The sequence below is a fragment of the Salvelinus sp. IW2-2015 genome, linkage group LG5 (assembly GCF_002910315.2).
Source record: "Salvelinus sp. IW2-2015 linkage group LG5, ASM291031v2, whole genome shotgun sequence".
NCBI lineage: Eukaryota > Metazoa > Chordata > Actinopteri > Salmoniformes > Salmonidae > Salvelinus > Salvelinus sp. IW2-2015.
Genome location: NC_036844.1, coordinates 22,814,961 through 22,825,287, shown reverse-complemented (window position 1 = coordinate 22,825,287; position 10,327 = coordinate 22,814,961). Strand labels below are relative to the sequence as shown.

The window sequence follows — 10,327 nt, the reverse complement described above, 5'->3', positions numbered from 1 at the left end:
CACCACTCAAGCTGAACCTCGGCAAGACGGAGCTGCTCTTCCTCCCGGGAAGGACTGCCCGTTCCATGATTCGCCATCACGGTTGACAACTCCATTGTGTCTCTCCCAGAGTGCTAAGACCTTGGGCGTGATCCTGGACAACACCCTGTCGTTCTAAACTAAATCGGCGGTGACCCGTTCCTGTAGGTTCATGCTCTACAACATTCGCAGAGTACGACCTGCCTCACGCAGGAAGCGGCGCAGGTCTAATCCAGGCACTTGTCATCTCCCGTCTGGATTACTGCAACTCGCTGTTGGCTGGCTCCCTGCCTGTGCCATTAAACCCTACAACTCATCAGAACGCGCAGCCGTCTGGTGTTCAACTTCCCAAGTTCTCTCACGTCCCGCTCTCCGCTCTCTCACTGGCTTCCAGTTGAAGCTCGCATCGCTACAAAACCATGGTGCTTGCCTACGGAGCTGTGAGGGAACGGCACCTCCGTACTTCAGGCTCTGATCAGGCCCTACACCAAACAAGGCACTGCGTTCATCCACCTCTGGCTGCTCGCCTCCTACCTCTGAGGAAGTACAGTTCCGCTCAGCCAGTCAAACTGTTCGCTGCTCTGGCACCCCAATGGTGGAACAAACTCTCCACGACGCCAGGTCAGCGGAGTCAATCACCACTTCCGAGACACCTGAAACCCACTCTTTAAGGAATACTAGGATGAATAAAGTAATCCTTCTAACCCCCCCGCCCCCCTTAAAAGAGTTAGATGCACTATTGTAAGTGGTTGTTCCACTGGATATCATAAGGTGAATGCACCAATTTGTAAGTCGCTCTGGATAAGAGCGTCTGCTAAATGACTTAAATGTAAAATGTAAATGTCTAAACGCAGCCTTATAATTCTGTGAAAGAATCCAGGAACACAAATGATTTAGGTGGATCCCATCCTCCTTATAAAGTGTGCTTTGTTTCCAGAAGGTATCACAATTGTCAATAAATGTTACACCCACAGAGCTGCAATAGTCTCGTAGCCTGTTATTGAGAGCTATAAGTCTGCTCAAACGTTCAATGCCATGATTTAGGGAGGGCCAGATATTATGGGGTGTTTGTTGGTGTCAAGCAGGGACCCAATCAGTTCTTTAAAATCCAGCAGCCCTTCATAATGTCTTTGAATCTCACATGAACTATGATAGACAACATTTTCTGATGCTGGTTTAAAATGTTGGGGAGCAGCTTATTGATGTCCTGTACTCGTGCTCCTGGATAGCACAGTGTTTTTACTCCAGGGACTGAGACATTTCTCACCATTGAACTGCCCAATACAACTGCCTGAGAAGGGAATAGAGAAATCTGCCCATTCCTACCCCTCACATAATTTGTTGAATCTTTCAAGGGTCCACGAGAAGCAGGATAGCGTACGGCCGCTGATCCCGGCGATAGGTCCAGACCTCCCACAGCAGGCAGTGCCCCGTCAGATCCAGAAAGAGGGAAAAGAGCCAAACTCAATGACAAAGCCGCTACTGGAGTCAGCGTAGTTGGAGTCAGCAGGATAAGCAGATGGAGGCGACTTCCTTGGCAGGCGAGTTCCAGGTAGCACAGGCCATTCGGATAGGGACAAATGACAAGGCGGGGAAACATCCATCAGGCCCGAGCAGCGTCCAGCCTTAGGAGTTGAGAACGAGAAAGTTACAATTTGCGTTTTTCCCATATATTCGGACAGAATTGAGATTTGCTTGATAAGCGTAGCCACCTCATTACTGTAATCCTCCACTAGCAAACAATTGCCACATTGGAACTCCGGATTGTCAAAATTGTGTAATAAACACAGCTTCTACAGCGCAGGAAACGTTTGTTAGCTATTCCAGGCAATGCGGGCTCCATTGCAACCTAGCTGACTAGTTGGTATAAGGTGTTGTAAGAAATTGTATTAGATACTAGTAACTTGTTTTAACCACTTCTCAACATAAGCTATTCTTGGCACAACATGCACCCATTCCCACTACTTTGTCAGACCCACACACACATCCCCTCCCCCATGAATAGGGCCTGTGAAAACAAACGCACATGCAGGATGCCTTTGGATGTGACTAGGACAAAGAACTGTGTGAAAAGCCAATGGAAACGTCGACATCAGGCCGAACAGGATTACCCACGTCCCAGATCGACCAATCGGAAGGCCAGACGACAAGATCAACCTACTTTGCTAGTTGCCTATATAATCTGTATGTACTGTTTAGAGCGGCCTCTTCTCCGACGATTTCATAAGAATCTGACAGAAAGGGGCCGTGCACGTTTTTGCCTGATATCTTTACACTTGAATAAAACGGCCTTATTATAAAATTATCCACCTCGTCCTATGTCTCCACTTGTTCTCCTGTCTCAAGTAAACGTTTTATCAACAGTGTTGACACAAACACTTATAAAAAATAAAATAAAAAGTTAAACTTCAGAAACAACAGCTCGAGGCGCTGGAGGTATCTGAGTTTGTGACAGGAAATTACGTTATTGTGTGTGTGACTGAACATCTTATAGACCAGGGGTATTCAAATGTTACCCTAAGGTCTTTCTGTTCTACCTGATAATTATTGCCCCCTCCTGGTATCACAGGTCTAAATTCGTCCCTGATTAGAGGGGAACAATGAAAAAACGCCTTCGAGGTCCAGATTTGAACTTGAGGGTAGACTAGTATAAATGGTCATCTTGAATCAGTTGAAAATAAACATGTTATATACCAGGGCCCACCATGGAAGCTACAGTGACAGCGTCCCTCCCATATTTTATGTTTCTCTGTTACCAACTGTATGGGTTTAGGGGAAGATACCGTATGGCTCTCAGTCAAAACAGTTGGCACATACAGTACCAGTCAAAAGTTTGGACATACTTACTCATTCAAGGGTTTTCATTTTTACTATTTTCTACATTGTAGAATAATAGTTAATACATCAAAAAGATGAAATAACACATGAAATCATGTAGTAACTAAAAAAAGTGTTAATCAAAATATGTTAGATTTTACATTCTTCAAAGTAGCCACCCTTTTGCTTTGATGACAGCTTTGCACACTCTTGGCATTCTCTCAACCAGCTTCACCTGGAATGCTTTTGCAACACTCTTGAAGGAGTTCCCACATGCTGAGCACTTGTTGGCTGCTTTTCCTTCACTCTGCGGTCCAACTCATCCCAAACCATTTAAATTGGATTGAGGTCAGGGGATTGTGGAGGCCAGGTCATCTGATGCAGCACTCCATCACTCTCCTTCTTGGTCAAATAGCCCTTACACAACCTGGAGGTGTGTTGGGTCATTGCCCTGTTGAAAAACAAATGATAGTCCCACTAAATGCAATCTAGATGGGATGGAGCATCGCTGCAGAATGATGTGGTAGCCATGCTGGTTAAGTATTCCTTGAATTCTAAATAAATCACAGACAGTGTCACCAGCAAAGCACCCCCACACAATCTTTCCATCACCTCCATGCTTCACGGTGGGAACCACACATGTGGAGATCATCTGTTCACCTACTCTGGGTTTCACAAAGACACAGCGTTTGGAGCCAAAAATCTGAAATTTGGACTCATCAGACCAAAGGACAGATTTCCACCGGTCTAATGTCCATTGCTCGTGTTTCTCAGCCCAAGCAAGTCTGTTCTTATTGGTGTCCTTTAGTAGTGGTTTCATTGCGGCAATTCGACCATGAAGGGCCTGAGTCAAGAAGTCTCCTCTGAACAGTTGATGTTCAGACGTGTCTGTTACTTGAACTCTCTGAAGCATTTATTTGGGCTGCAATCTGAGGTGCAGTTAACTTTACTGAATTTATCCTCTGCAGCAGAGGTAACTCTGGCTCTTCCTTTCCTATGGCGGTGCTCATGAGAGCCAGTTACATCATAGCGCTTGATGGTTTTTACGAGTGCACTGGAAGTAACTTTCAAAGTTCTTGAAATTTTCCGTATTGACTAACCTTCATGTCTTAAAGTAATGATGGACTGTCGTTTCTCTTTGCTTATTTGAGATGTTCTTGCCATTATGTGGACTTGGTCTTTTACCAAATAGGGCTATCTTCTGTGTCACAACACAACTGATTGGCTAAAACACATTAAGAAGGAAAGGAATTCCACAAATTAACTTTGAACAAGGTACACCTGTTACTTGAAATGCATTCCAGGTGACTACCTCGTGTAGCTGGTTGAGAGAATGCCAAGAGTGTGAAAGTGTGGCTACTTTGAAGTATCTCAAATATAAAATATATTTTGATTTGTTAACACTATTTTGGTTACTACATGATTCCATATGTGTTATTTCAAAGTTTTCATGTCTTCATTATTATTCTACAATGTAGAATAATAGTAAAAATAAAGAAAAACCCTGGAATGAGTAGGTGTGTCCAAACTTTTGACTGGTACTGTATATCATGACGCCATTTAGTGACGTTTTTGTTCGGTTTGGTCTTCGGCAGTTTTTTCCCCCGGTTGTTCTTGCACAACATTTTTTCTTGAGGCAAGTCGAATTTCGGTAGCTGAAGTCTATGCCCTTTCGTTGGTGATTGGTCAACAGTACTACTCCTAGTAGGTGTGGGAACTATGGACGGAATTCTTTAATGAGGTATTTGTTGTCATTCAAAGAGAGACTACTAGTTTTCATGCAAATCTTTTCACTTGAGAAATACTGCATCAAACATCTTAGTTAGATGTAAAATTGTGTGACTAAAACCTCCTTGTCAAAATTTCAACATTTATTACAGATTTCTCGATCTATCTTAGATCAATTCTGACTATTTTGAGGAAGTGTTACTGGCTATGTTGCTACAGTAATATTTTAGCTTTTTTCAAATTTTTTAAGTTGTCTTTTAAGGGAGTATGGAAGCACTCGTGCTGAGCGATTAACCGAAATCGCATTATTTCTTTTTTTGAAACAATTAATTGACCAACATTGGGTTCAATTATTTGAATACCATTTCGTATTTTTTTTTCTGTGAGCTCAATGTGTAGTTTCTCTAGATATAAATCAGATCAAGCCCGACCTGTGCGATATAGTAGGGAGTTGTAGTTTCCAACAGGCCAATATTCTACATAGTTTAGCGGAAAAAACATGGTTATTAACTACAATGACCATAAGTAATTATGCTCTTACTTGTCCGGTCTGTGTGGAGGCAGACACGCAATAGACAGCAGTGGCTTTGTGATATCTCTACCTGAAAATACATGATCTAAGTGATTGCTATTTTTTATTCAGCAGTCATAAAAGTATGCCTTATTTACTTTAGAAAAACAACTAAAATAGTGATTTTGTCAGACAGCATAGGCAGCAAAAAAAAGTAGGAGGTATTTGAACCCAATTTACTCTACAATTGACCCCTGTTACATTTAGCCCCACTCTTCCCTATGCACTCACAACCATGCTGCTTGTCACGCCCTGACCGTAGATTGCTTTGTATGTTTCTATTTTTCAGGGTGTGATGTGGGTGGGTATTCTATGTCTGGGTATTCTATGTTGTAGGTCAAGGTTTTCTGTTTCTGTGTGTTTGGCCTGGTGTGGTTCCCAATCAGAGACAGCTGTCTATCGTTGTCTCTGATTGGGAGCCATATTTAGGTAGCCTGTTTTCCCACTTTTGTTTGTGGGTGGTTGTTTCCTGTTTAGTGTTTTGTTTCACCTTTCAGGACTGTTCGTTTTCTCGTTTTTTTTATTGCTTGTCAAGTGTTTTTGTATTTTATTTAAAATATGACCACTTACCACGCTGCACCTTGGTCCTCCTCTCCTTCTCCAGATGACAATTGTTACACTGCTGCTAACAACTCACACTTTAAGATGGTGCAGTTCCAGCATATTTATGAGTTGAGAAATAAATCAAGTAGGAATGGAAAGCTGGTATCCCCCTCCTTTCAACAAAGGCCGTTAAAACTGCTGTTTTTTCCTCCTCTATTTCAAGAATTGTAGTGCATTGACTGCTTGTCAGAATGCATGTCTCCCTCCCTGTGGCACTCCTGAATGCGCATCGAGAGGAATATTTATCTTGTATAAAACACACAACAATAAGCTGACTAGGTAAATACAGTGAGCTCCAAAAGTATTGGGAGAGTGACAATTTTTTGTTGTTGTTTTGGCTCTGGATTTGAAATGATCCCATATTCCTAGCACACAATGATTATGTCAAGCTTTTTGGATGCATTTACTGTTTATTTTGGTTGTGTTTCAGATTATTTTGTGTTCTATAGAAATTAATGTTAAATAATGTATTGTGTCATTTTGGAGTCACTTTTATTCAAGTTAAAAATAGAATATGTTTCTAAACACTTCTACATTAATGTGGATGCCGCCATAATTACGGATAATCCTGAGTAAATGAGAACTGTTCTAGCATCTTCAATGTGCACCTCTGCAGAAATATTTTTTCATGTTCCATATTTTCTTTGCCGTGGCGGTAATAATTTTCCCGCGGTGCAATGCCACATATAAATGCCTGCAGCAGAAACACTGGGCAGCAGCTCTATAGAAATGAGATGATGACTTGGAATGAAATAATATTATTGAAATAAAATAAAATGTAATATACACAACTGAAATATGTTATTAAAGGGAAGTCATTTAAAGTAATGTGAATAAATGATTGTTAACTCACATAATGCATAGTGCACTTAATAAAAATAAATAAAAATATTGAAATCGAAAATCGTGCAAATCTTTTCATAATCGAACAGAAACCAAACTCAAAAAGCACTAATTGCTCTGCACTAGCGAGCACAGATGTTCACTTTCGCTTCGTCGAGTTCTGCTACAAGCAGTAAGAACCTAATCTGCACGCGCCTTTATGGACATTGTGAAACTGTGTCTGGAACAGAACATGCTCTGTGATCGTGTAATATGGCTAGAGAGATGGGAGGGGTCTCCTGCATACAGGTGTCTTTGGATGACCGTTATGAAGACGCTGTGGATTTTGGTTTCTGCTGCCCTGTTCCTGGGGTCCGCCTCTGCTGCCACTGTAAGTCCATTTTAGTTGATTTGGTTTTGATCATTTGATCTTTACTGTAATTAAATAAATAATTATATTTTTTTGTAAAACAAATGTCCAAATACCATATTTGTTAATGTAGCTGTTTTAATGTAGCTCTGTTTTTTCTTACTGTGGTTTTGATCACCTCGTTGAGGTGAAGAAGATACTATAGAAATGTAGTTGGACAAAAAAAGGCTACTAAGTATTTAGTTTATACTGAGAAGGTAAACAATAGTAAAACACAAAGGCTTAAAACATCAGAGAGTTAAAAACATCTCCTGCGTTTGTACTGACGCTGCAGGTTTTTTCACATGTTTATCAGCAATGGGTTGACAAGCAGTGTGAATTCAACAGCTGAACATCTTTTTTGCAACAGTTCGTACTCATAAACAACAAAAAACAATGACACTACATCCATAAAACAGCAACTCTGAATAGATTGGTGCCTACTATAAAAACAGTTTCACTCTTTACACATGCACATATTACTGAATGTTTAATGAGTTAGTATCTGACCTTTGGGTGTGGATGTGTAGCTTGGAGTGGTGTACACTGAGGGAGGCATGGTGCAGGGGAAGAACATCAATTCTGATGGACTGTTTCACACCATGGACGTCTTCAAAGGAATCCCCTTCGCTGACAAGCCCGGCAAGTTTGAGAAGCCCAAGCGTCACCCTGGATGGGATGGTGGGTACCAAAAAACTAAATGCCTCAGATGTCTATCCATTCAGCAAGGAATATRATGTTATTTGTACAAAACAATGTACTAATACTGAAGCAGATTGTAAAATAAATATTGGACAGGCATGCATCAGACCTTACTCTTACTAACACTCATCTCAGTTGACTCTGCTTCTCCCTGTGTCTCCTTCCAGGTGTTTTCAAGGCCACTAAGTTCAAGCCGAGGTGTATGCAGCTGAACTTGCTCCAGTCTGACACCCGTGGCCAAGAGGACTGCCTATACCTGAACATATGGGTCCCTCAGGGCAGCAGCGGTATGTATTATGTACAAATGTAGGATCTTAATTTGATCACCCAGTTGCAGTGAACTAAAACTTGTAATCCATTTGAGGTTTAAAAAAGCTTCTGAAGTTTGTAATTTTCACTTAGAAATTTCAGACTTGATTTTCCCTTACAAAAATTGTATTAAACCCCACGAAAATGTCCATTGACTATAATCCACATAATAATTTACATTTGCTGTTGCTGCAGAATTATTTTCCTGCTGTAGCTAACTGGCTCAAATTAAGATCCTACACCTGTGCCTGTGTCTTTACCTGTCACTAGAGTAGGACATCAGCTAATAAGGCATCAGCCCTTGTCTTTCATCCACAATTCGTTCCAGTCATTGGCAGCAGAGAACTGGAAGGAGAGGCGGCCAAAGGAAGTGTTGGCTTTGGGGATGACCAGTGAAATATACCTGATGGAGCGCGTGCTACGGGTGGGTGTTGCTATGGTGACCAGTGAGCTGAGATAAGGCGGGGCTTTACCTAGTAAAGACTTATAGATGACCTGGAGCCAGTGGATTTGGCGACCGCTTATGCCTGGAACCGGCCCTGACACGCAGAATCTGCCCACGGGAAATTAGTAGGTAGAGTACTGCAGCTGGCTAACAGAGCTGTCTTCCATGTCAGGTAACTATGGTTTGTGGGACCAGCACGCTGCCATTGCTTGGGTAAACAGGAACATCCGTAACTTCGGAGGAGACCCCAACAACCTCACCATCTTCGGAGAGTCTGCCGGCGCTGTTAGCTCCAGCTTTCAGGTGTGGGACTAAAAAAGGAGAGTAACAGTTTTAATACAGAGGTCTCAGGGCAAAGGTAGTGATGTCAAAATACAAAGAAAGTCTAGTAGAATGATGTTTCTTCAGTCTCAATGTTATATACTCTTCATTAAAATGTCATGATTATTCAGTGTCTTCCTGCCATAAAGCATACGTTAATTATCAAAGTGTCTAGTTTCTGTTAACTGTTGTGTCTGTGAAGTTAGTTGGTAGGGTGGTGATACATTTAACAATGAGAACAGTGAGATTTCTGCTTCTTTATTCTGGACCATGATGTCCTGTACGCTACATAGTCAGCTGTTTGTCACAAGTTCCTGAGACTCGGAGAACTCTGTGTCCTGTGTCTAAAATGGTTGATGGAAAACACTTGTATTTCAGACCTTTTAACGTTGAACTTTTTGATAGTTAGATATGTGTAAGCATTAAGCAGGGTTTCCTGTTATGATTGTAAGCAAAGATAGGTACAGATGTACTAATGTACTAATTCGAGTTTAAATGTACTTTACCGCCACACAGACACTCTCTCCCATAACAAAGGGCTGATCCGCAGGGCAATCTCCAGAGTGGTGTTGCTCTCTGCCCCTGGGCTATCAACAGGAACCCCGTGCCTTTGCAGAGAACGTATGTGTATTCTGTAACAATGAGGTGGAATATGGACTGACAGAGGGGATATTGGCTGTTAAAGGGATGTCTCATCCCCCTTTCTGTTCTTTTAGGTTGCTGAGAAGTGGGCTGCTCCAAGGATGATCAGATGATGGCTGCCTGAAACTTATTGACGCTAAGGTTCTCACTCTGGCCGGTTCCACGTCCCTGAGTGGTTTCCTCCAGTGAGTGTTCACTTTGATTAATGTACGGGGCTGTGGCACACTGTGATAAAGACGCTAAGGAGGATGTGATTTGCATGCATTGATGCCTGTAATGATACTGTATAGATGAGCATTAGCCTGATGCTCACGTTCCTCAGACCACCATTTTACACAGTCTTTGGTGATGGCCATGTCCTGCCGATAGCATCAAGAGGTATGTCTGTCTCTGCCTGTTTCTCTCTGCCCATGGTAGACACCTGGTCTCTCCCCTGTGATCGATGGGGACTTCCTGCCTGATCACCAGGTAACCTGTTCCACAACGCCGCTGACATTGACTACTCGCGGGGTCAACAGCATGGATGCCACCTCTTCACTGGCCAGGACATCCCAATATCAACATCCAAGCGCAAACGTCCTGTGTGAGTGCTTATGCTATGGCTGATTATTTACCTGGAGGAAAGGCTGATTGGTTCCTGGGAGAAGAGTCACTCTGTTTGTCGTTGCCATGTGCATGGTGTAGCTTAAATGGGACTGCAGATTTTACAATGGTTAAAATAATGTGTCAATTTTGTAGAACTTCTCTAAGAAAACCAATGGTCCAAACCTCATGTTTCTAGCATCATCCATTAAAAGGTCATTGACGTTTTTACCTTGTAGGATGGCCAACATTACGATAACTAAAATCAATGGAGGCAAGAGAAAAAAAGTTATAAAAAATAAGGAATATTGCACAGCATCGATCAGCTAGACCGTCTACCTGACGGGTCACTTTCCGT

General features: G+C 42.1%; 1 pseudogene; it reads left to right on the top strand.

The window, feature by feature from the left end:
• The first annotated feature begins 4,438 nt into the window (after positions 1–4,438).
• LOC111964534 (bile salt-activated lipase-like) overlaps positions 4,439–10,327 on the top strand; it is a 7,929-nt pseudogene continuing 2,040 nt past the window's right edge.